Genomic DNA, 21,427 nt, shown 5'->3' on the forward strand with positions numbered 1-21,427 from the left:
ACTTTGACTTGTAGATGCTTGATTCATAGATATATGATTCCCTTTATTATGTGAATTATAATCATATAATCTCTCCTATATCTAAAATCTCTCATCAATCCTTACATTCATACTTTTAATTATCTTCCTTAATATGAGATTGTAACATCTATATACCTTACTCTTAGTAGAGTGACTAAGGAATATCCCTTCATCACTTCTAAGATAAAAAATTTCTATCTCGTCATCTCTCTTGATATAGAATTTACTACCAATATTCAAAAGTATTTAACAAAAGTTACATGGCCAAACTATAATTCATTTAAATTCTTACCAATACCATGTTTGATCTAAACTCTATTCAAAATGTAGACTATAGTAGTAATTAGTTCTCTCCAATATACCTACAAAATCTTTCTTTCTAGCATCATTTTCCTTGCAGTATCAAGAACTATTGTATTTCTTCTCTCTACTACTCCATCCTACTATGGAGGACCCTAGGTGTAGAATTCTACCTATATGTTCCATGATCAGCATAAAACATATTAAATTTATTTGATGTAAATTTGCCACCTCTATCTGATCTCAAACATTTTATCTTAAAACCTAATTCATTCTCAACTTTTTCTTTGTAAATCTTGAACATATCAAATTCCCTAGACTTCTCCTTGGAATATACAACCCACATCATCCTATAATAATCATTAACAAAAAGTATAAAATATTTCTCACCATAGTATGACCTTGTCTTTATTGGCCCACATTATATATGTACAAGATCTAATCTTCCTTTAGAAGTGTATGTCTTTCTTTGAAAAGTATTCCTTGTATGATTTCCAATAACACATCATATAAGTAGGATTCATTATCTTAGGCAAATCACTGACTACATAGAATTACTAATCTTCACCATGTTATGAAAATTCAAATGAAAAAAACCTCTTGTACCACAACCATATGTCATCCATATTTGTAACAAAACAACTTAGTTCTAAAGGATTCAACTGAAATACATTACCTCTTGTCTTTGTAGCTAATGCAATCATGTTTCCTAATTGATCTTTAATTGTGTGTGTCCCATATTCAAATTACAAATGGTATCCATTATCAACCAGCTATTGAACACTTAAAACATTATGTTTTAGTTCATCAACAAATAAAACATCAGCAATTGTAGTCTTGCCATCAAGGGTTATAAACCATCTTCCATTGATCAACCAAGGTTTATTATCTCCCAATCTAACAATACCACCATCATTCTTATTAATTTGTACAAACCTGTCTTTTTCACCTATTATGTATGAGAACATCCACTATCTATAATCCATTTAGAATTTTTTCTACATTTGAAAACAACTCTCTCTCTCTCTCTCTCTCTCTCTCTCTCTCTCTCTCTCTCTCTCTCTCTCTCTCTCTCTCTCTCTCTCTTCATTCACAAGGTTTTCATATTTAATAGAAAAAAAAGCAATTTTTCTTCACTTTTCTAGGATATTTTATCATATCCATCTTCACTAGCATAGCATCATTTCTTGGGATTTTTTTATGTGTATGGATTATCCGTATGCTTAGAAAATATTGTAGGATATCTAGAAGTAAAGTGACCTATCTTGTTACATGAAAAATATATTAATGTTAAGTTGCCTTCATACTATTAGAAGTCTTATTTGGAAACAAGATACTAAGAGGGGGGGGTGAATTGGTATCTATAAAACTTTTCACTGTTAAAATAATTAAATGTATTTACACCTAATCCATCTCATACCATATACTCATAACTTGCAATGCTGAAATTAAATTTATCTAAGCATAACATCCATGAAAACATAAACACATAACACAAATATTTTGATAACCCATAAACATTCCAAAATGAAGGTAAAACTAGGGTGGGGATGAAACCCACAAATGTTTATTGTTGCAACAATGAAGTTTTCATGTTAGGGCTACAATGTGATCATTTCTGATGATCTACCCTATGAGGGGTATTCTCTATTAAAAGCTTTACAATACTGTTAGGTCTTACCTTGATTAAAGGATTTTGCACTCACAATAAAGTAAGGACTTTGTTAGGAGATTTAAGTAGGTCTATTAAAGCTACTCTATTAAATATTTTCCCTGACTTAATCTATTAAAACTAATTTAGTACTTGATACTTCAATTTTCTTTGAAAGTTGTTTATGGATCTCCTCTCTTCAATGTATCAAATTGATCTCCTTATCTGATATGCTTTGTTATGTCCTTCACTGCTCTAGTTGCTCTGTCTGATCTCCTTTCAGACTTAGTCTTACTTGTTTTGTACTTCACTTGTTTTCTCCTTCACATCTTCACCATCATCAATCTCATTGGCATAATGATTTAGGGTTAATAACCCTTCTTAAATATATAATCATAGAAAGTTATAGATCTTAATCAATAATCCATATTTCATCCATTTTCCATTTTTCCCTTTTCATTTTCTAATTGGTTAATCTGCCTTTCTTAGGATTAATGTCTTTTGACAAAATGTGTCATCTTCTTCTTAACTATCTGTACAATATTTAAATGTCATGTAGAAGTCAGCTAAAATGATTTACATAAGTGTTTGTGTCATTACAAACTCATATATCAAAACTAGTTTACTCGGCACTTGAATATTCTGACACTTGATCATAACTAACATTCGTGTTGTCACTCAACTTTTATATGCTCAACATATACTAATTCACTCAGCATTAATTAACTTTCCAAATTCTTGGTCTCTATTGTGTTACTCGGTATGTATACTAAATCGATCTCTACTGGGGTGCTCGACAACCTTTGACTTGCTCGAAATGTATTGATATATAAACAAGTCCACTATAACTTGACCTTCTCTAGATTGCTCGATCGTAGTGATGGCCAACCAACATTGCCTTGGAAATGACTAAGTGTTGGACACAAGTAGGCACCTTGGGCTTAGAGATCAACAATATCCCACTTTGACATTAGTGGAAAAAACACTTTTTCATGACTTAGCAATCCATACAAAATAAAAAATAGTACTCCCCCTAAGACTATAACTTGGTCTTCAAAACTTATCTCTGCTATACAATATATACATGTTTGTAAACTCTGATGTTGACTCATTTAATATTTTTTTTTTATCCCTAATCTTATTTCCTCCTTATTCATTCTGACATTTCCCCCTTGTTTTGTCACTTATGGCTTGGGGTTCGTAGGGGTTATCTTGTATTTATCCAAAAATGTTTGATGACTGGCCAAAATTTCTTCAAGTCCTTTATGCCATCTATCTCTTGTTGATTCCATGACTTGAATGTCAATTTAAAGCTGAGTAGCTAGATCAATTAGGATTTATGTTGTTGAAAGATGGGGAGCTTTCCTTGTAAGACTCTGAGCCATAGATAATTCCCTTTGAATTATCTCCAAATGGGGTAGTACCATGAATTGAATTAAAATTAATTTATTCATTATGCCACTGTCTCTAGCCATCAATTTAGCTGATCTTTGTTGATCAAATGTCAACTTATTGTATGAAGGTGAGCTTGAACTTCTATTCTTGCTCAAAGCAATAGTACATGCCTTCATATATGCCTATATCAAATCAATAGAATGTTGATTCTCCAATGTGAAGAACTCAACATCACAAAGTTTAATATACAAAGAATGAATGGCTTTCAAAATTCCTTTGAACTGAGTGGTAACGTTAGAAATCTCAACCTACCTAATTACAAGTTCTATTGAGACTTTCTCTAAAACTTTGCGTTCAGATTTCTTTTTAGACCATCTCAACAATTTTTCACTGGTTTCTTTCCTTTTTTTTGAACCTTATCAACTATATACACTAGTTGATCCAAAATTTGATGTTTCTCATTAACATCATAAATCTCAAAAGCTTCAAAAACAATATCCTTGATATTAAGTAGTACTTGTTTCTTCTTGTGTTCTCTCCCCAATTGTTCTTGCTTTGTCTTGCGACTTGATGAGGTTTTTAATTCCTTCATCTATTATGGAGTCATGTTATTCAAGTCATACATATGCAATGTAATGACCTCATCTAAACTTATTGTCTCCTCTATTTTTTATCTTTGTGTGTCATTATCTATGATCGAGGGGAGCTATCACTAGGTAGTGATACCTGTAGTTTTTTTCCCTTTGCACTTGATCTAGGTGTCTTCTCCTATGGAGTTGATCTAACCTATTGTACAGGTGTAACAATTGATCGCTCTATTGGCACAGCACTTGGTAGTTGTATAAGAGCTTGAATAGCCTCTTGTTCTTTGGGTTTATCTCTTCCATTTCTTTTTCTTCTTCTGCCTCGATGTTACTTTCTTGGCCCACTGTGACATGAGAGAATTGTGGAAACACAATTATTGTCTTGCCCTATTGCTTGATACTCATGTCAAAAGTAATTATACCTGATGTAACTTTGAAATCATCATTTTTTTCACTTTCAATGCTTAGATAATCCTATATTTATAAAAAATCTAGATTGGTGCATGGTAGAGAGGGATATGAGGCATCTGGTGTAGAATTTTTCAAATCTTCCTTAGTTAATACATTCTGATTTAGTAGAGATGAATTAGGAATGTCCTCAATGGTGACAACATCTTATTGTTCACACCCTTTTACCAATCTCCTTATTTCTTCTGTTGGCTTGGCAACTTCTTCTTCATCTTGTTCTTCTAGCTCTACAGCATCTCTTCCTTCTTCTTATTCTTCTTCTTTTTCAGTTGATGGAACAAGTAATCCAAATGCTTCCTTCCATATAAGAATACTCGCTTTCTCAACTTGATGAGCCTTATTTTTCAAAAAAAATTAGGCCCTCTCTTTAGGTATAAATCTCTTTACAAAATCTTTTAGGGCTATAGACATGTGTCTTTCCCAAATCAGGAATTGTCTATGCTAAAATGGTCTCCCTTACTTTTCTTTCAGTGGATAATACCCACTTCCACTTAGCATCTAATTTATTGTATAAATCTTCATGAATTCTTTTACCTAATTCTATAGGTGTATATTTAAACTTTATCAACATGGGCATCATATCTTTTTCAAGGTTCACTTGATCATCTTTATTTAAAGAATCATAATTAATTGTCTTAAAACATGCAAGATTGGTTGAATCCCTAATCCCTTTACATACTTGATCAATAGTCATTGGAGGTAGTCTAGGTAGAATATGAAGTTTTTTCAGATCATCAAACTCAGTTTCTTCATTGTCTTCCTCCTCATTAGGTGTCATGACTAATTTTCTCCTTGGCCTCTTAGGTAATATTTCCTTTGGTGTCTTGGTCAGCTTCCTCTTTGTTGGGCTTTCTTTTTCTTTTAGAGAAATGGACTAATCTACCTTTGATCTTGTGATCACACTTCTCTTTTTCTCTTGCTCTAGTGGTGTGATATCCTTATTCACACCTTTCTTTAGATCCTCTTTTACCTTTGGATCAACAACCAATACTTTCTTCTTTTTTGTTGCCTTGGGCTCAACAATGACTAGCTCTTTACCTTTTGATTCTTTAGCTTTAGCTTCTTCTTCAAATTCCTTATCCTCTCCTTTTTCTTAAGTTATCTAAAGTTTATGTTCACCAGGTTTTCCCTCAATAACTTTAATCATCTTCTATATTTTCCTATCCATCTTGGGCACTTTTATTTCCATTATCATTTTAATCGTGACTATCTCTTAGGTACCGAATAGCTCAACATTCATGTCAATCTCTTTAGATAATAATTCAATTACTACTATTATTTTTAGCTTAATGGAAAAATTTGGTTTTGAGGGGACTCGAAACCCCTTACAAAAACATAAGATAACCTTTAAGGATCACCAATTTTTACAAGGACCTGAAACCTAAAGTTTGCAATCTCACATCAAAAATTTAGGTTTTACATGGACTTGGAAGCAAGAAAGAACTAAAATAGATCAAACCAAGTTTTACAAGAACTTGGAACCTAGAGTTAAAAATAGAGAAAAGATGGAAATGACACAAAATAGAAAACCAAAACTAGTAACCCAAATAGGGACCAAAAACTAGCACACCAGACTAGCAACTAAATTAGATCTTTAATAACCTTAGCTAATTCCTTGCTAGCGTTCGTAGTACTCTACAAGATGTCTTCAGTAGTAGAACCATGAGCCTCAACAATAGCTTTCTTTGTACTTTGTCTTGTTCATTTTTTTGGACCACCCATTATCTTGGCAGCAACAACATCAAGTGAAATGATCTCCTCATTTCTTTTTTTCCCTGTATTGGTAGTTGCAATACATAAACTAGAAGTCACCATCTCCACTTTTTCCTCATTATGTTTAACCAGTTGCCAAAATTCCATTTCATATTCTTTTAATTTCTCAGGGATGTTCCCCACTTGTTTTTCCAATTGGGTTCTCTTCATTTTTTCATGATCTAGTTCTCTCTGGATTTCTCCCATTTTTGTCTTTAGAACAATTATTTCATTATAGAGCCAAGAGTCAACTTGGAGGGAAGCATCCACTTTTATCTTAACTTTGTGAAGGAAAGACAACTTCATCGAGTTATTATCATCTATGTTCTCTTCATCAAACTTTTTTCTTGACTCATTAGTGATTTTCTAGATTTCCTTGAGATGGAGCTAATTTTTAGTATTTAAACCCTTTTGTTCTATCATCTCCTTTTGATTCTCCTTATTTAGACACTAATCTTTGATGATTAGGGCTTTTCCTTCATCATTCTTCTCTATTTTAGAATCCATCAGACTCTTAACATCAGTAATATCCATTTTAGTGGGTATAGGCTTTTCACTTCGGTTCCCATCATCCTACCCCAAGGGTTCAAAAATTGTTTTTGACTCTAAGTTCCTTTCTTTTCTACTTTCCCCCTCATTCTTTACCACTGAGATACCCCCACTTGCACAATACCTATCCAAGTTAGAGCAAAAATCCCCCATTTCTATGTTATGCTCATCATCTACACTTTTCTTAGACTTTGTAGCTTCCTCATTATTTTTCTTCTTTTGTTCCATCTTAATCTCCTTCATTTTACCCTTGCTATCATTGCAACCCTCCTTAGTTTTAACCTTGTTATTTTTAATTTTCTTAGCATTCGTCGATTGATAAGGCTCACTACCAACCAATTTTCTCTTCTTCTTCGCTACAGGTGAAAGCTTTACTGCAAAATTCTATAGTAATCTTCAATTAATAAAATATGACCTTCATGGATCACTGGTCTAGTTTCCTTCTTCCTACGAGCTTGAAGATTGTATAGCAGAGAGAGCTTCAAATAATAGGGGAAGGATAGCCTATCTTTATACCAAAAATGGTTTAAAAACACAAAATTGAATTTATGCATTCTTTTTTATCTTCCATCCAGAATGAAATGTTCACGAATGTAGGATAAGATGTCTTGCTAGATTACTTTGATTTGGTCTAATTCATAGAAATCCCCAATCTTCACAAGTCTTTTCTCCTCCACATCATTTTTCAAAAATTTCTTGAATACAACATTTGATATGTTTGTTTCCTTTCTAAATTTTAGCCCCTCCATTGGAAGGCCAATTATCTCAGCCATAAACTCCTCCATCAAATTCACTATTACCCCATGAAGAGTAACCCCTTCCTCAGTCTAATTCTTGAAAAAATAATCATTGATATGGGGTTTGTAGCTGTGTAACTTCTCAATGAATGTCGTCACTTTTCCCTTCTTGAGAATCTCCCACACTAGAGAGTTCACCTTCCATTCCTTATAGGTAGACAGCTCTTGTTTCCTAGGTTCTCCACCCATTGCAAAACCATCTTTGTAAATTCTCTAAAAAAATGGTAACTTTAACAGAGGTCAAGGTGTGTTTAATCTCACCCTTAAAATGTGTCAAGTCCTTTTGATGATGACACACAAGTACCTCCTTGAGATATGATAACAATCTGCAATAAAACTATCACTTGTCATAATAAATTGCTCAATCTCATATAATATTTCCCTCAATAGCATTTGTGATGTCATTATTAATAATTGTCATTAGCTCACTCTCCTTGTTGAGGTAATCATGCCAAGTCATCTTAGCATCCCTATTGACCACTTTATTCGCTATCCAGTCAACCACTTTATTACCTTCATAGAATATATGGGTTGTAATAACTTTGTCAAATTTTTTAATTAAATCTTTAATTTCCATAATACTGCCATCAATATTCCATGTGGTTTTGCTCTTATTATTCAACATATTAACAATATTTAAAGAATCCCCTTCTAGCCATAAGTTCCTATATCCATATTCCATTGCCAGGCTAACAATATACATAGTCGCACTAGCCTCAACTTTATGACTAGTCGAGTGACAAATAGGAATAGCAACAACATCCACCACTCTACTATAATGGTCTCTTAGGACTCCACCACACCTCTCTCTTCCAGGGTTCCCCTTAGTAGAACTATCAAAAATAGCTTTCAACCAATCCAAAGGAGGAGATCTACATTTTACATGTTGTCTTTGATCATCTTGTTTAGTATTAGTTCCTATCACATTCATAGGATTTCTTATATGAACTTCATCACTATTTTTATAGTGAGATCTAAAATTCTCTTGAATAGCTCGGATAATGTTATGACCCACTACCCACTTAGGAGTTTCTTTATTTCTGAATATTCTATTGTTCCTTTCTTTCCAAATACCCCAACAAATATACGGAAGAGAAATATTCCAGAGGAAACCAATTTCACCTCCTTTAACAAGATAATTCCAATTTTGAAAATAGTCATCAATATTATTAGGTTGTACCCACCAAATATTCCAATATTGAAGAAGAGAAGCCCAAACATTCTAGTTATATCTACAATTCACAAAAATATGATTCCTATCTTCCAAATCCATATTACAAAGACAACTTTTATTTACTAAATTAATACCTCTTTTTTGCAGATTATCCAAAGTTAAAATTTGATTTTGAAGCATATTCCAGAAGAAAATATTAATTTTTGGGATTAGACCCTTAATCCAAGCTTTATCCCACAAGGGGGAATTGACCTTATCCTCATATCTAAACATAGAAGATACCTTGAAATAACCCCCAAGTTCAATACCCCAAGCCACAATATCCTCCTAGTTAGGGTAGAGGCAACAAGCATTAAGAGAAATTTGAATACTAGAAAAGCTTTGGTTAAACTTGTTAATATTAACCCAGCCATTGATAGACCAATAATTCTCCACAAATTCCCCAAAAACCTATTTACATCTTTCTATAGAATTCATATCAACAAAATCATCCACAAAAGGGTGATTCAAAAGCCACTTATCTTCCCAAAATATAAATTTACTTCCATTTCCAAATTTCCACTTACAACCTTTATTCAAAATATGTTTAGATTCTTGGATAGCTCCCCAAATAGCAGAAGAACTAGGGATTATAAGGTAGGATAAAAAGTCATAAATAAGAGGAGCATTATAAAGGTAACTCCATTCCTTATCATCATGGTATACTCTCCATCCTTATTTAGCCAACAAAGCTTTATTCATACTTCTAATAGATCTAACACCCAAACCTCCTTCCATCTTAGATTTATAGACCTTTTCCCAAGCTATCAAAGTCATTCTCTTTTTTTCCTTACTTCCAAACCATAAAACATTCCTTTGAATTTTATTAATTGCATCTGCAAATTTAGTTGGAATCTTGAAAAGACTAAGAGCATAAGCTGAAGGACTTTGAAGACAAGATTTTAGTAAAGTAACTTTACTAGCTTGACTTAGCATATTACCTTTTTATCTAGCTAATTTCTTATTGAGTTTCTTTACAAGATCCTCCTAAAAAGCATCAGATGGACAAAGCCCCAAAGGAAGGCCAAGATAAGTACTCGTTAGAGATCCTATAGAATACCCCAGAATATTAACAATTTTCCTTTGTCTAAGAGGAAGAGTATTGATATAAAAAAAAATAGAGAGATTTTATCCCAATTTATCAACTTCCCAGATACAGTTGAATAAAGATTCAAAGCCTTTTTAAGACTTCTAGCCTCCCTAACATTCATTTTTTCCAAGAAAATGGTATCATCCACAAATTGTTCATGAGATTAGATAAGAGGATGTGAAGTAGGTCTCACACCTTTAATTTCCCCTCTCAATACCATCTTACCAATATACTTTCCAAGACTATCAACCATAATAGTGAAGAGAATAGGAGAAATAGGATCACCTTGTCTTAAACCCCTAGAAGGTATAAGAAAGCCAAAAGAACTCCCATTGACTAAAATAGCCAAAGAAGAGGTAGAGACTAGCTGCACAATAAGCTTAATAACAACATCATTAAAACCAAAAGAAAGTAAAACCTTTTGAAGAAAACTCCATTCTACACTATCATAAGCTTTAGCAATATCCACCTTCATAATTAAATCCTAATTGTTAGACAAAGATAAAGAATGGATATTTTCATGAACAGTTATAATAGAATTCAAAATTTGCCTTCTAGGAATGAATCCATTATGTTTCTCAAATATAAGATCAAGAAGGATAACCAAATAACCTCAGAGTAAGAACTCTCAAAATTATTTTGTAAATCGAGTTACAAAGGTTAATAGGTCTAAACTATTTAGGGGAATCAGCTCTGTTCTTCTTAGGAATAATATAAAGAAAAGTAGAATTAATCTCCTTCAACATTCTTTTTGCTACAAAAAAATCTTTAACTTCATCACAAACCTATTTACGTACCACTTTCCACGCATTTTGGAAGAAAAACATAGGAAAACCATCCAAACCTAGAGATTTATTGCCCTCAAAGGAACAAATTGCTTTGTAAATTTCCTCTTCATTGGGAATAACTATCATCATTTTGTTCTACTCAATAGAAACCACATGAGGAATAGCTTCAAGAAGCTCTATCTGTCTAGTGCCATCCACATTAAGGTCTTAGAAAGAAGAGAAGAAAAATAGGAAACCATTTCTTTAGAAATATCATTTTCTTTTGTAATTTTCTATTAATCTCATATTGGTTTTGACAATTGAGTGTCAACACACTTAAGATATTTACTAAGTTCATGTCGATCTAGTAATACATGTCGAGTATAATAGGTATAGATGTCGGTGTCGAGTTACTCATGTGCTAAGTCACTTAAGTGCCGAGCAGATGGACCATGTCGAGTGATTCAAGTGTCGAGTAAGTAGTTGATACCAAGCAATTCAAGTGTTGAGCCAAAAATAGAACTATAGTATGTGTTGAGCATTAGTATTATCAAGTACCGAGTAACATAGATTAGATCTAGTTTTTTGTGATGGCACAAACAACTATGCAAACCATTTTTTTGTCAGTTTATGGATAGATCTCAAAGCTTTAAAGATAAGGACGAATGTATTTGGTTCCCTATGAAATCAGCATGCACCCAATCAAAAAATTGGAAAGGTTAAATGGAAAAAAGGAAGAATCTCAGCCATAGATTCATACCTAACCCTAAGCCACCAAAGTCTTTATAAGGAGGGCAAAGCACATTAATTCAGAATGCATGCGAGTGAAGAGTAGAAGGAAGAAAAGGGGTGAATTGATCATAAAGCATTCAAGGTGACTTAGAAGAGTGAGAGAATTGTAGAATCAGTTTATAGAATAGAGGATCGATGACACAGCATTGGAAAATCATATCAGAAAGGATTAAGAAGGACAAAATGGTGATCTCAAACCAGTAAGTTAAAGTTGTAAGTCATCAAATCAAACATTCTACTATTACTTTCTAACAATTGTATCAGTAGAGTGAAATCCTTTGGACTAAGGTTGACTTAACAATCATTGCAAAATCTTTTAACAGGGTGACATTCCAAGTGAATGTTCTAAAGTCCTTTAATCAAGCACACGTCTAATAGGGTGCTAAAATCCTTTAATAGGGTGGGACTTAACAGTCTCTTGTAAGCCTTTAACAAGGCAAGCCTTTCACAGGGTAGATCATATTTCATGGTCAACTTATTGTAACCTTAATTGGTGACACTTTATTGCTGCAGTAGTGAAGAATTGTGGGTGTCATCCCCACCCCAATTTTACCTTCTCATTTGGAGGGTTTCTAGGTAATCATATCAGGTGTCAAATGTGTGTATGCTTATTTGATGCATTTTCTTTACATTTCATTTTAGTTTATTACATGCATCTAATGAATGGTAAAAAGGGTTTTAAGTTTTGAAGTTTGAACTTTTGATTAACAACCCCCCCCTCCCTAGAAGTATAAGTATCCCATTTGTAATTCCAACATTTTCTCCCTTCCCTTAGTAAGGCTAGAAATTTGGTTCTTGGCTCTATGTTTCATCATAGTATGATGAACAAATTTAGTGTTTCTATCACCTTCTTCAAGCCAAATAGACCTAGACCTCTTCCTCCAAAAGATTTCCTCTAGAGAAATAATGTCATGGTATTTAACTAGCTTTTCATTTTCTTCTTTAACTAGTTCCTCTGAATAACCTTCCTATTGAATTCTTTCTTGGATGTCTTTTAGCTCTTCATTCAAGTTTAATTAACTTTCAAAGATATTTCCAAAAGACTTCTTATTCCATTCTCTCACTCTTTTTTTAACATTTTTTAGTTTGGTGGCAACACGAAATAGAGTCATTCCTACAATATTGATATTCCACTATTCATCTAGTAAAGCCTTGAAATTTGGATGTTGCATCCACATTTTCTCAAATGTGAATGGAAAATTATTTCTAACTTGAATAAATTGAGCCTTTAAAGTGGAAAATGGTTAGAGGCAATCTTCTGTATTGCCTTGAGAACAAACAAAATCTTTAGTCCAATCCAAGGAGATAAGAACTTTGTCCAGTCGAGCTTGAATACATTCATTTCCAACTCTTTCATTACTCCATGTAAAGTCAATACCTTGGATTTCCACATCCATTAGACCTTATTTATTAATAAAATCCATTAGCTCTAGCTTTCCTTCCAATTGACTAGTATTTCCCCCTTTTTTCATGTTCATAGAGAAGAACATTAAAATCCCCCAAAAGTAACCATTTACCATTATAATCTAAACTCTTGAGCTTTGAGAGAGAATCCCAAAAAAAATTTCTAGAGTTTTTTTTATTAAAAATGTATCTATTAACTACATACCAACAGTTACCCTAAGATAAATTCTATATCTTGACTACAATGAAGTGTTTATTGGCATCCATCAAGGTACCAAAAAACATAGATTTTTTCCACATTATCAAGGTTCCACCAGAGGCTCCTTTAGAATTACTTGCCATAATACAATAATTATTAAGCAATTTAAAACTTTCAGCTTTACCTTTCTCCATTTTTGTTTCCTGGATCACCATCATATCAGGTTTATGCTCTCTTACAAAATTTCTAACTATAACTAATTCATGGATACTATTCATCCCACTTACATTCCATGTAATGATTTTCATTATTACTTTTTAGGGATAAAATCTAGAATAGTTGCTTGCTTCCTATTAGCTATATTCTGCAAACTTTTTGTTTCTCTCTTCTTTTTGGTTGTCTTTCTACCATATTTCTCTAGGGTTCCAACATCTGGTTTCAATTTTAGAGATCCTAGATCCAATTTACTTCTTCGAGTAGCTACTCCTACAAACAAAGGAGTAGTTTTCTTATCAATTTTTTTCCTTTGTCCCTGTTTCTATTTTGACTCTTCCTTCTTAGTTATCTGATCAAAAAATTTAGAATCTAGCTCACACCCATTGATGGGTATTTCTTCACATAGAGGTTCCATCAGTATGAGATTTCCTTCATCTAGTGAATCCTCCATAAAATTATTCTCATCCAGTTGTCCAATCCTTTCCTCTAAGATTTCTCCTTCCTCAAGCTCCCCTATATTGTCAACCTCTTCCACATCCTCAACATGATTCTAAAAATAACCAATTGGTTCTATAATATTTCAAATTCCTCATTTGCCTTAATAGTGGGTAGAAGAATTTCCTCATCATTCTAGATCTTCTTCCCTTCATCCTTCAACATCTCCTTCCTATCATCATAATGAAAGCTATCTTCACTTTTCTGTCTTTACAGAACAACATCTCTAGCTAGGCCTTTAGGTTTCCAAATCCTTTTTTGAACCTTATTTTCCACATTCACAATCTTGTATTTGTTTTTAAGTTTCAATGGACAATTTTTTGCCTAGTGGCCCATTTTTTTACAAACAAAACACACATTAGGAAGATCTTAAAAAATGACTTCTTGAGTCCATTTTCCCAATTTTGAATTAATTTCCACCTTTTGAGGAAGGTCCTTCAGTTGTGCAACTTTGAAATAGATTCTAGAACATAGGAGTCTATATCTAGATGTAGTCATATTATCAATGGCCATGAGTTCTCCAAAGGATCTAGCTATCCCCTTAAAAATGTCTTCATGCCAAAACTCAAGGGGGAGACTCAAGAGCCTTACCCACACTAGAGTAGTGAGGAAGAAAGCATCTAAGAGATCTATTTTTGGTTCCCATTTTTTAATCATTAAGGAACTGTTACCAAATAACCATGGTCTGCCACATAAAACCATATTCAGATCCTCCTTGCAAGTAAATAAAAAGTAGAAAAAACCTTTTATCATTAAAGCAATGTCCACTTGACCATGGAGATCCCATTTCCTTTTAATTATTTTTCTTAAGATATTAATATCTGATTGAGCCCCCAGAAATTTTCCAAAATAGAAAAATCAACTATCAAGTCTGAGACAAAAATTTGAAACTTGCCTTTTTCCCAATAAGATTTTGAATTAAAAAGAGGGAAAGAAGACTTGCCTCCAGGCCTTTTTCCAAATAAATAAGACCACTTTCTTTGACCCACTTATTATTCTCCTTCTACTCCCAAATACATGATCCTTCAGAAACCTTACACACAATAGAATAAGGTTCCCCTATTGAGATATTCTTTTGTGGGTCTCTTAAAGGGGCAGGGATCTTAGTCAAAGGATCGGACTGATAATAGTCAAAATCCCCAAACCTTCTAGAACCAAATCCGATCAGCACTTTAAATTCTTCCTACTCCAGGTTCCCACGATTTCCATTACCAATATCTACTTTTGCATTCCCTGCAAAACCCTCTGACCTCCTCACATCTAGACTCCCATCATCAACCAATTTCCTTGGTAAACCAGAGACAATACCCATAGCCAAATCCCTGCCTACCAAAAACCCTGCTACTAATCTCTTACTCATCTCCAACTCTTGACTCATACTACTATTAACTCCTACTAAATCCCTCCAATTACTTCATCAACATTAACTTCATATTGCATTGGACTTAGCCATGCAACCCTCGGTAGTGTTGCCTATGCATAGATGAAATCTATATCTATCACTAACTTAGGTATCCTCATCCTATTTTTCATCTTATTCTTGAAGTCTTCAAAGTAATTATCCATTATAGCTTCAAAATTTTCTCCTAGTTAATTAATTAAATCACTTATTTGCTCCATTATCGATCTGTTCTTGTCCCATAAAACTATGCCTACTGTGGGTAATGAATTTTCTATATAGAAAATTGTATAGACAAGTAAGGATATGAAATTACATGAAGTATTCTTTGCCTTCCTGATCGCTCCAAGATTCTTAGATAATTGTTGTAGTTGTAGCTTGGCAAGGTCATAACTATGATCTTTCTTTACAATTTTGTATCATAGGGCCACTGCAATGCAAGGTACATTATTTAGTCAACTTGACTAATAGAACTTATGTGCAATCACATGTACTAAAAATTTCATAATTGGATCTATAATTTGATCGATTGACATACCATGACCATTCCATTTTGCCTTCATTTTTTGCTTGATAACATCCCTTGCAGCACTTCTCATTGTCTTCAGTTTGTCCCAAGTAGGGTAACTAATAACTCGGTGAATGATAGCCTTGTTAATCTTGATTGGTCCACCTTCTAACCATATCTTCATATCATGAACTTGGCTTAACACAATCTTTATCCATTCAACCTTCATAAAGGCTAGGGCATGGATCAGCCCTTTCTCAACAATAATTTGTTCTCATCTCTCAATATTAATACTCCATTATCAAATAAGTTCTCACAAGTTGTTTGAAGTTTATAATCTCCAATTTATGCCACTTTGTACATGTAACATGATCCTACATTGTGAATCATCAATACTCTAGGTAGAATTGATGGCAGGGTACCAAATTTATCACCATCCAATGCAATGTAAGGATATTCCTTGAATTTTGGTGGAGGACACTGATTGTTCCTCATGATTTGTGCATTTCTCTCTCTCTCAACATTTCCTTAGCAAACATAGATGTAGAGGATGTAATTTCCAAACTAGGATTTGAACAAATTTTCTTCAACAACTTCAATAATAACTTAACTTGATGTAATGCTCCACCCAGAGATCCTTGGAACAAGGATTCAATACAAGCCAAGATTTAAAAAAAATGTAAACAAGTATGGATGTACAAATCCCAGCAACCAACAAATCTCCAAATGCCACTACCAAGTTGATACACACAAACAAAATAATGAAGACCAAAGATGACACAGAACAAAAAATCTTAAGTATTTCCTAGCATGGAAAAATAAGTGAATTGAAAGGGTACTTAAAACACTAAATTGTGTTCCCTAAAAACCAATGGAGATGCCCCATATTTTTTTGCATGAGGACCACAACAAATAGAAATCTTGCATGAGGAAGTATAGCATGCAACGCAAGAAACTACCTTTCACACAAGGAAATGCACCAAATGGCGTAAGGAATTACTTGGCCTAGCAACCAAAACACCCATAACTAGTATGGGGTTTCGCGTGAGGAAGTATCAAGAGCTGCATGACAAAAACCCAGCACATCATGCTAACATTTGCATTTTTACGTAAGAAGGTACAATTTCATGCGAAGATCCACAATAGCATGCCAGAAAACATAAAGTTAAAAAGATAAGAAATGAATTTCCTCCACATCAGGGAGTACTAAATCCACATATCAAGGAATTGACACTCAAACACTAAATTGCAAGACGGAACTACAACAACCGTCTAAAATAAAGCAATAAAAGAATGTACTAGAAGTAACATCATAGTGTACAGAAAACAACATTGCAATGAACTGAAACAACCAAACTAAGTGTGTGGTTCCTCCCAACCATAATAACATCATGAGACCTTGAAGGCCCTAGCCATCCCTCATGCATAACATCCCAAACTGCCAACTAGATAGTCAGAGTTGTCTTATAAGGACATCACTACTAAAGTGTAATAACATCATAAGAACAGGAAATCTAACATGCTAAACCAAAAGTAATAGATACTCCAACTAAGCAAATAACATCATCAAATCATATGCTAAACATCATAATAAGGAAATGCATCAAAACTAACATCATCTAAACATTATATACAAGTATTCTAATGAAAGCATAAATCATAAGAAAGCATGCTCCAGAACCTGAAGTACCAAATGAAAACATCCAACAATGGTTGCACTGGGGTAATAGACCATCTTTGTACATTGGTCCCCAACAGTGGTATAAGTAGCTGTAGCTCCCAACCATGTAAAACCCATAGGTCCACTCCCACCGTGCCGATGGAGATAAAGATCCAACCACAAACACACATAAAGCAAAATGTCCATGGCTAACACTCACGCTAGACAGTAATGATGACTGAAACCAAGATCAGAGACAATGCATAAACTACAGGTCCTGGTCAGACACTTAATGGGCTACTATGTAGGGGCTAACATCATGGAGAGTCGCTTGGCATTGTAGCACCCATGCTCACATCATGTGGCTCGACTCCCCAACAGAAGGCTCTCACACTAAACATTTTATTATCTTAAGTTTTATTACCACCCAGTGTTTTATTTAGTTATCACTTATTTAAAACTTCCTCTGCCAACCCACTGGGTAATGTTAACCAAGCTGCGAGATAGAAGCCCCCTCCTTATGCTACCCTACCTTACCCATGTTCATCCAATGATGAGTACCTATAGGCATACATATTCCCAACCCAATCTCAAATGATCATAACTTTCAACAAGTCCACGAAAGATTGGGCCTCATAAGTCACCCAACAAATTCAAGCATATGTGCTCGTGTGTGGCACACCACCATCACAAAGATCATAACACAAGGATTGGATGAGATCACAAGCAAAATATCACTCAACCAAAAATAATCGTAGGAGGATGGATGTGACATGCATACCAATGCAATAGAAAAGTGCAACAATGATCTAATTGGCATCCCAATGGATGATCTAGGTCCACAACCAATATCATGCCAAGAAAACTTGAGAAAATAGAGTGGCATGAAAAATGAGGTAAAAACTCCAAAATTGGAAAACTTCAAAATTTGGTCTTTGGGCACAAAAGCCTCAAAAATCCAATAAAATTTGAGTTCAGACACCATATGCAAAAATGGCCAGCATAACAGTGCAAAACCCCAAACCCTCATCCCAAAAACTGGGAAAATGTTCATACCCAACCAACTAGGCAAAACTAGCAAATAGAAATAGAGGGGAACACTAGTTCTCAGCCTCCAAAAAAATAGCTACTAGAAATAGATATAGAAACTGAGCTAAAACAAGAAAATGGGAGAGCCCTACCCGACAACCAAAAGAGCTAAAATGGAAAACAACTAGGTAAAAGAAATAATCTACAAATACAGTCAAAAATGATGACAAAGCAAGGTCTCCCTGAGCTAGATCCAACAAGTCTATCCTCACAAAGATCCCATGCCCGTAGCTCCCACAATGAACATAAAACCAATCCTTCAGAAAAGGATTCTAGGTAAAGCTCTCAATTTTCCAAATTGCAAAAGTGAGAAGTGAGGAATTAAATTCCTCTTTCAATACTTATTCACTTTTTGAGTGAATAATCAATTAGGGTAAATAGCCAGTTAGACTAGCTAGACTCCAAATTGACCCAAACAAAAATAGGCTATTCCTAGTAATAGGTATTTGTCTATGGCAAAGCTGCCAGAAATTGAATTTGATAAAATTTAAAGCCTGAAAATTCAAAATCACAGAAATTTCCTTAACAAATTTTGTAACAATGTGAACCTCTAAATGCCTAGACACACTCACATGTCTCGTCACATAATGCAAATGAGTTCAGATTTAATGATCATCGAAAGGTTTAATTTAAATAATTAAATAAGGATACGTCGACCATACAGGGATGACATTGGTAAAATATGAATAGTTGAATCCCTAACTCCATGTGCCACTGTCAGGGATATAAATCTTGCACACTAAAACAGATCAAGTGCAATTGCATATAATATCATAGCCAAAGCAATAAATGCATTAAATACCTAATTTAACCATTTATTCAATTTATACCGAAATAATTCATTTACATCACTCACATTTGCATAAAGCATAATCAAATAAGAATGAAGTAAATATCCATAGCATAAAATAGCATAAAATTTATCACATAACAAAATCAGAAATATGTCCAAATACCAGATAACCAGATATCATCATAGACCTATTGTCATCTCAAAATGGAATCAACATGCAAATATGATAAACTAAACAACATAGTAGTATAGCATCTATGGTACTAAAATCAAAGTATAACATCTGACCCTCAGGTCATCTCAAAAGTAACATAACATGAGTATCAAGTATCTCATGGATCAAAATATAACAAGATTCGGACTACAAACATGAGAGGCACTACCCTCAACAATAAAACTTTACTTATTGTGTCCTTCAAATTCTACCAACGACATGTTGTAATTCATTTGTTATAACATTGAAATTGCCTTAATCACCTTTGAATTGCCTATGTACTAAAAATTGCTCAGTAAGATGAAAAGGAGTACCAAAATTTGATATATACCTTCAAGCTTTTCCATTTAGGTCTATAATAAATGTGTTTATACTCTAGTAGGTGCATAATATTTGTCTCAACCTTCACAAGTTTTATTCACATTTCTTTCCTTCAAATACTCGGTCAGTATCACTTTGTTTAGTCAATACCATTTTGTTTGGCCAAATACATTAGCTCAGTCAATGTTATCTCTCAATCTATATTAAAATGCTTGCTCAATATAGACTATATTGTTGATGCTCAACACTTGATAGTGTAACTTATTCCATTTCTCAATTCTTCTCTCAGATTTGTCCTTATGCATCCTGATTTATGTTGATATGGACTTTTAATCACATTTCTTGTTAGGAACTGATGTATGATATAGCACTTTAAGTATATAGTCCCTTATATACCTTATTTTCTTAGTTGTATGTGGTGTGATCACCTAATCCATTGGATTGGGTGATCTCAACTTTGCTTGATCCACTGCTTCTACTTCTGCTTTTTTTTTCCATGATTATTTCATCTCAACTTTTCCTTTTCTATTATTACTTTCATTTTTTGGTTAGGAATAACTTTAAGAAACCCCTCCCAAGAAAAATATGTAAAATGCTGGCAAATTCAACATTAAATATGTAGGAAAAAAATTTAATCGAGGGCAATTTTTTCATTCAAGGCAAGGGAGAAAATTATTTTCTATTGGCAAAATTTTCCTTTTGATATCAAAATTTAATAATAATTGTGCCAAATTAATTTTATTTTTTTTGGTATGCAAATTAATATAGTTGGATAATATGTCATTTTCCAAAGAGATTATTTAATTTTTTGGTGAATTTATAGAGTCGCAAGTGGTCCATGACCCACATGCCAAGTGTACACTGTACGACGTACTTTTAGTATGCCAATCCATTAAGATTCAATTAAAAATGTGCCCTTTTTATTGCCAACTTGGTCATCATCACGTTTAATGTTGTCAATTTTATGGTGAAAGGAATTAATTTGGACCGTTGATGTAATATAGATCAATGGCTTCAACTCTATTTTGGGTCTAATTTTAAACGACATACCATAAAGTCTAAATCTTCCCGAAATTAAGACACATGTCCCAAAGACCAAAACATAAAGTAGTTGGCTAAATGGGGATAGTTGGAGACACACGTCAAAAAATAGTAGGCAACACTCAACCTGAGGGAAAATATTATTTTATTTTAAGGGAAAAATAAAATTTCCCAATATGAAAACATTAGTGAAATGCTGGCAAAAATTTTAAAATAATTTTGTTATAAATGTAGATTACATTGGCGATTGGATCGGGATTTGGACCAATTATGTGTAAACTAATGAGCGATTAGCCTTGGATTTTGACCCAAATTATTTAATATCTCGGAGACATGGTTGACCCCATATGTAGGTTTTATTAGCCAAATTATGATTTCCCAAAGAGACAATAGCCAATTGGCGAAGATTCACCACTAAAAAAATCATTGTTTTTGGTTTTGGTGCTTGAGTCCTGCAGTTCTTACTAACACGTCCAACCTTGAGACAACTAAAATAAACTAGGTTTCCATTCAACTATTTCTTGTAACTTCCTTTTAAATGTGTCTTAATGAAATTCTCTAGAATATGCCCATACTCTTCACAATAATGACAATTATACCATGTGTTGTAATTCTAATTGTAAGAGTTACCTTGCTTAGGTGCATGTGTTTGTCTTTTAGATGTCCAATTGGATTTTTATTTGGACCTACATTCATGAGCTCTATGTCC

Source organism: Cupressus sempervirens, chromosome 11, assembly GCF_028749045.1.
Source record: "Cupressus sempervirens isolate cs-2001-9-10 chromosome 11, ASM2874904v1, whole genome shotgun sequence".
Taxonomy (NCBI): domain Eukaryota; kingdom Viridiplantae; phylum Streptophyta; class Pinopsida; order Cupressales; family Cupressaceae; genus Cupressus; species Cupressus sempervirens.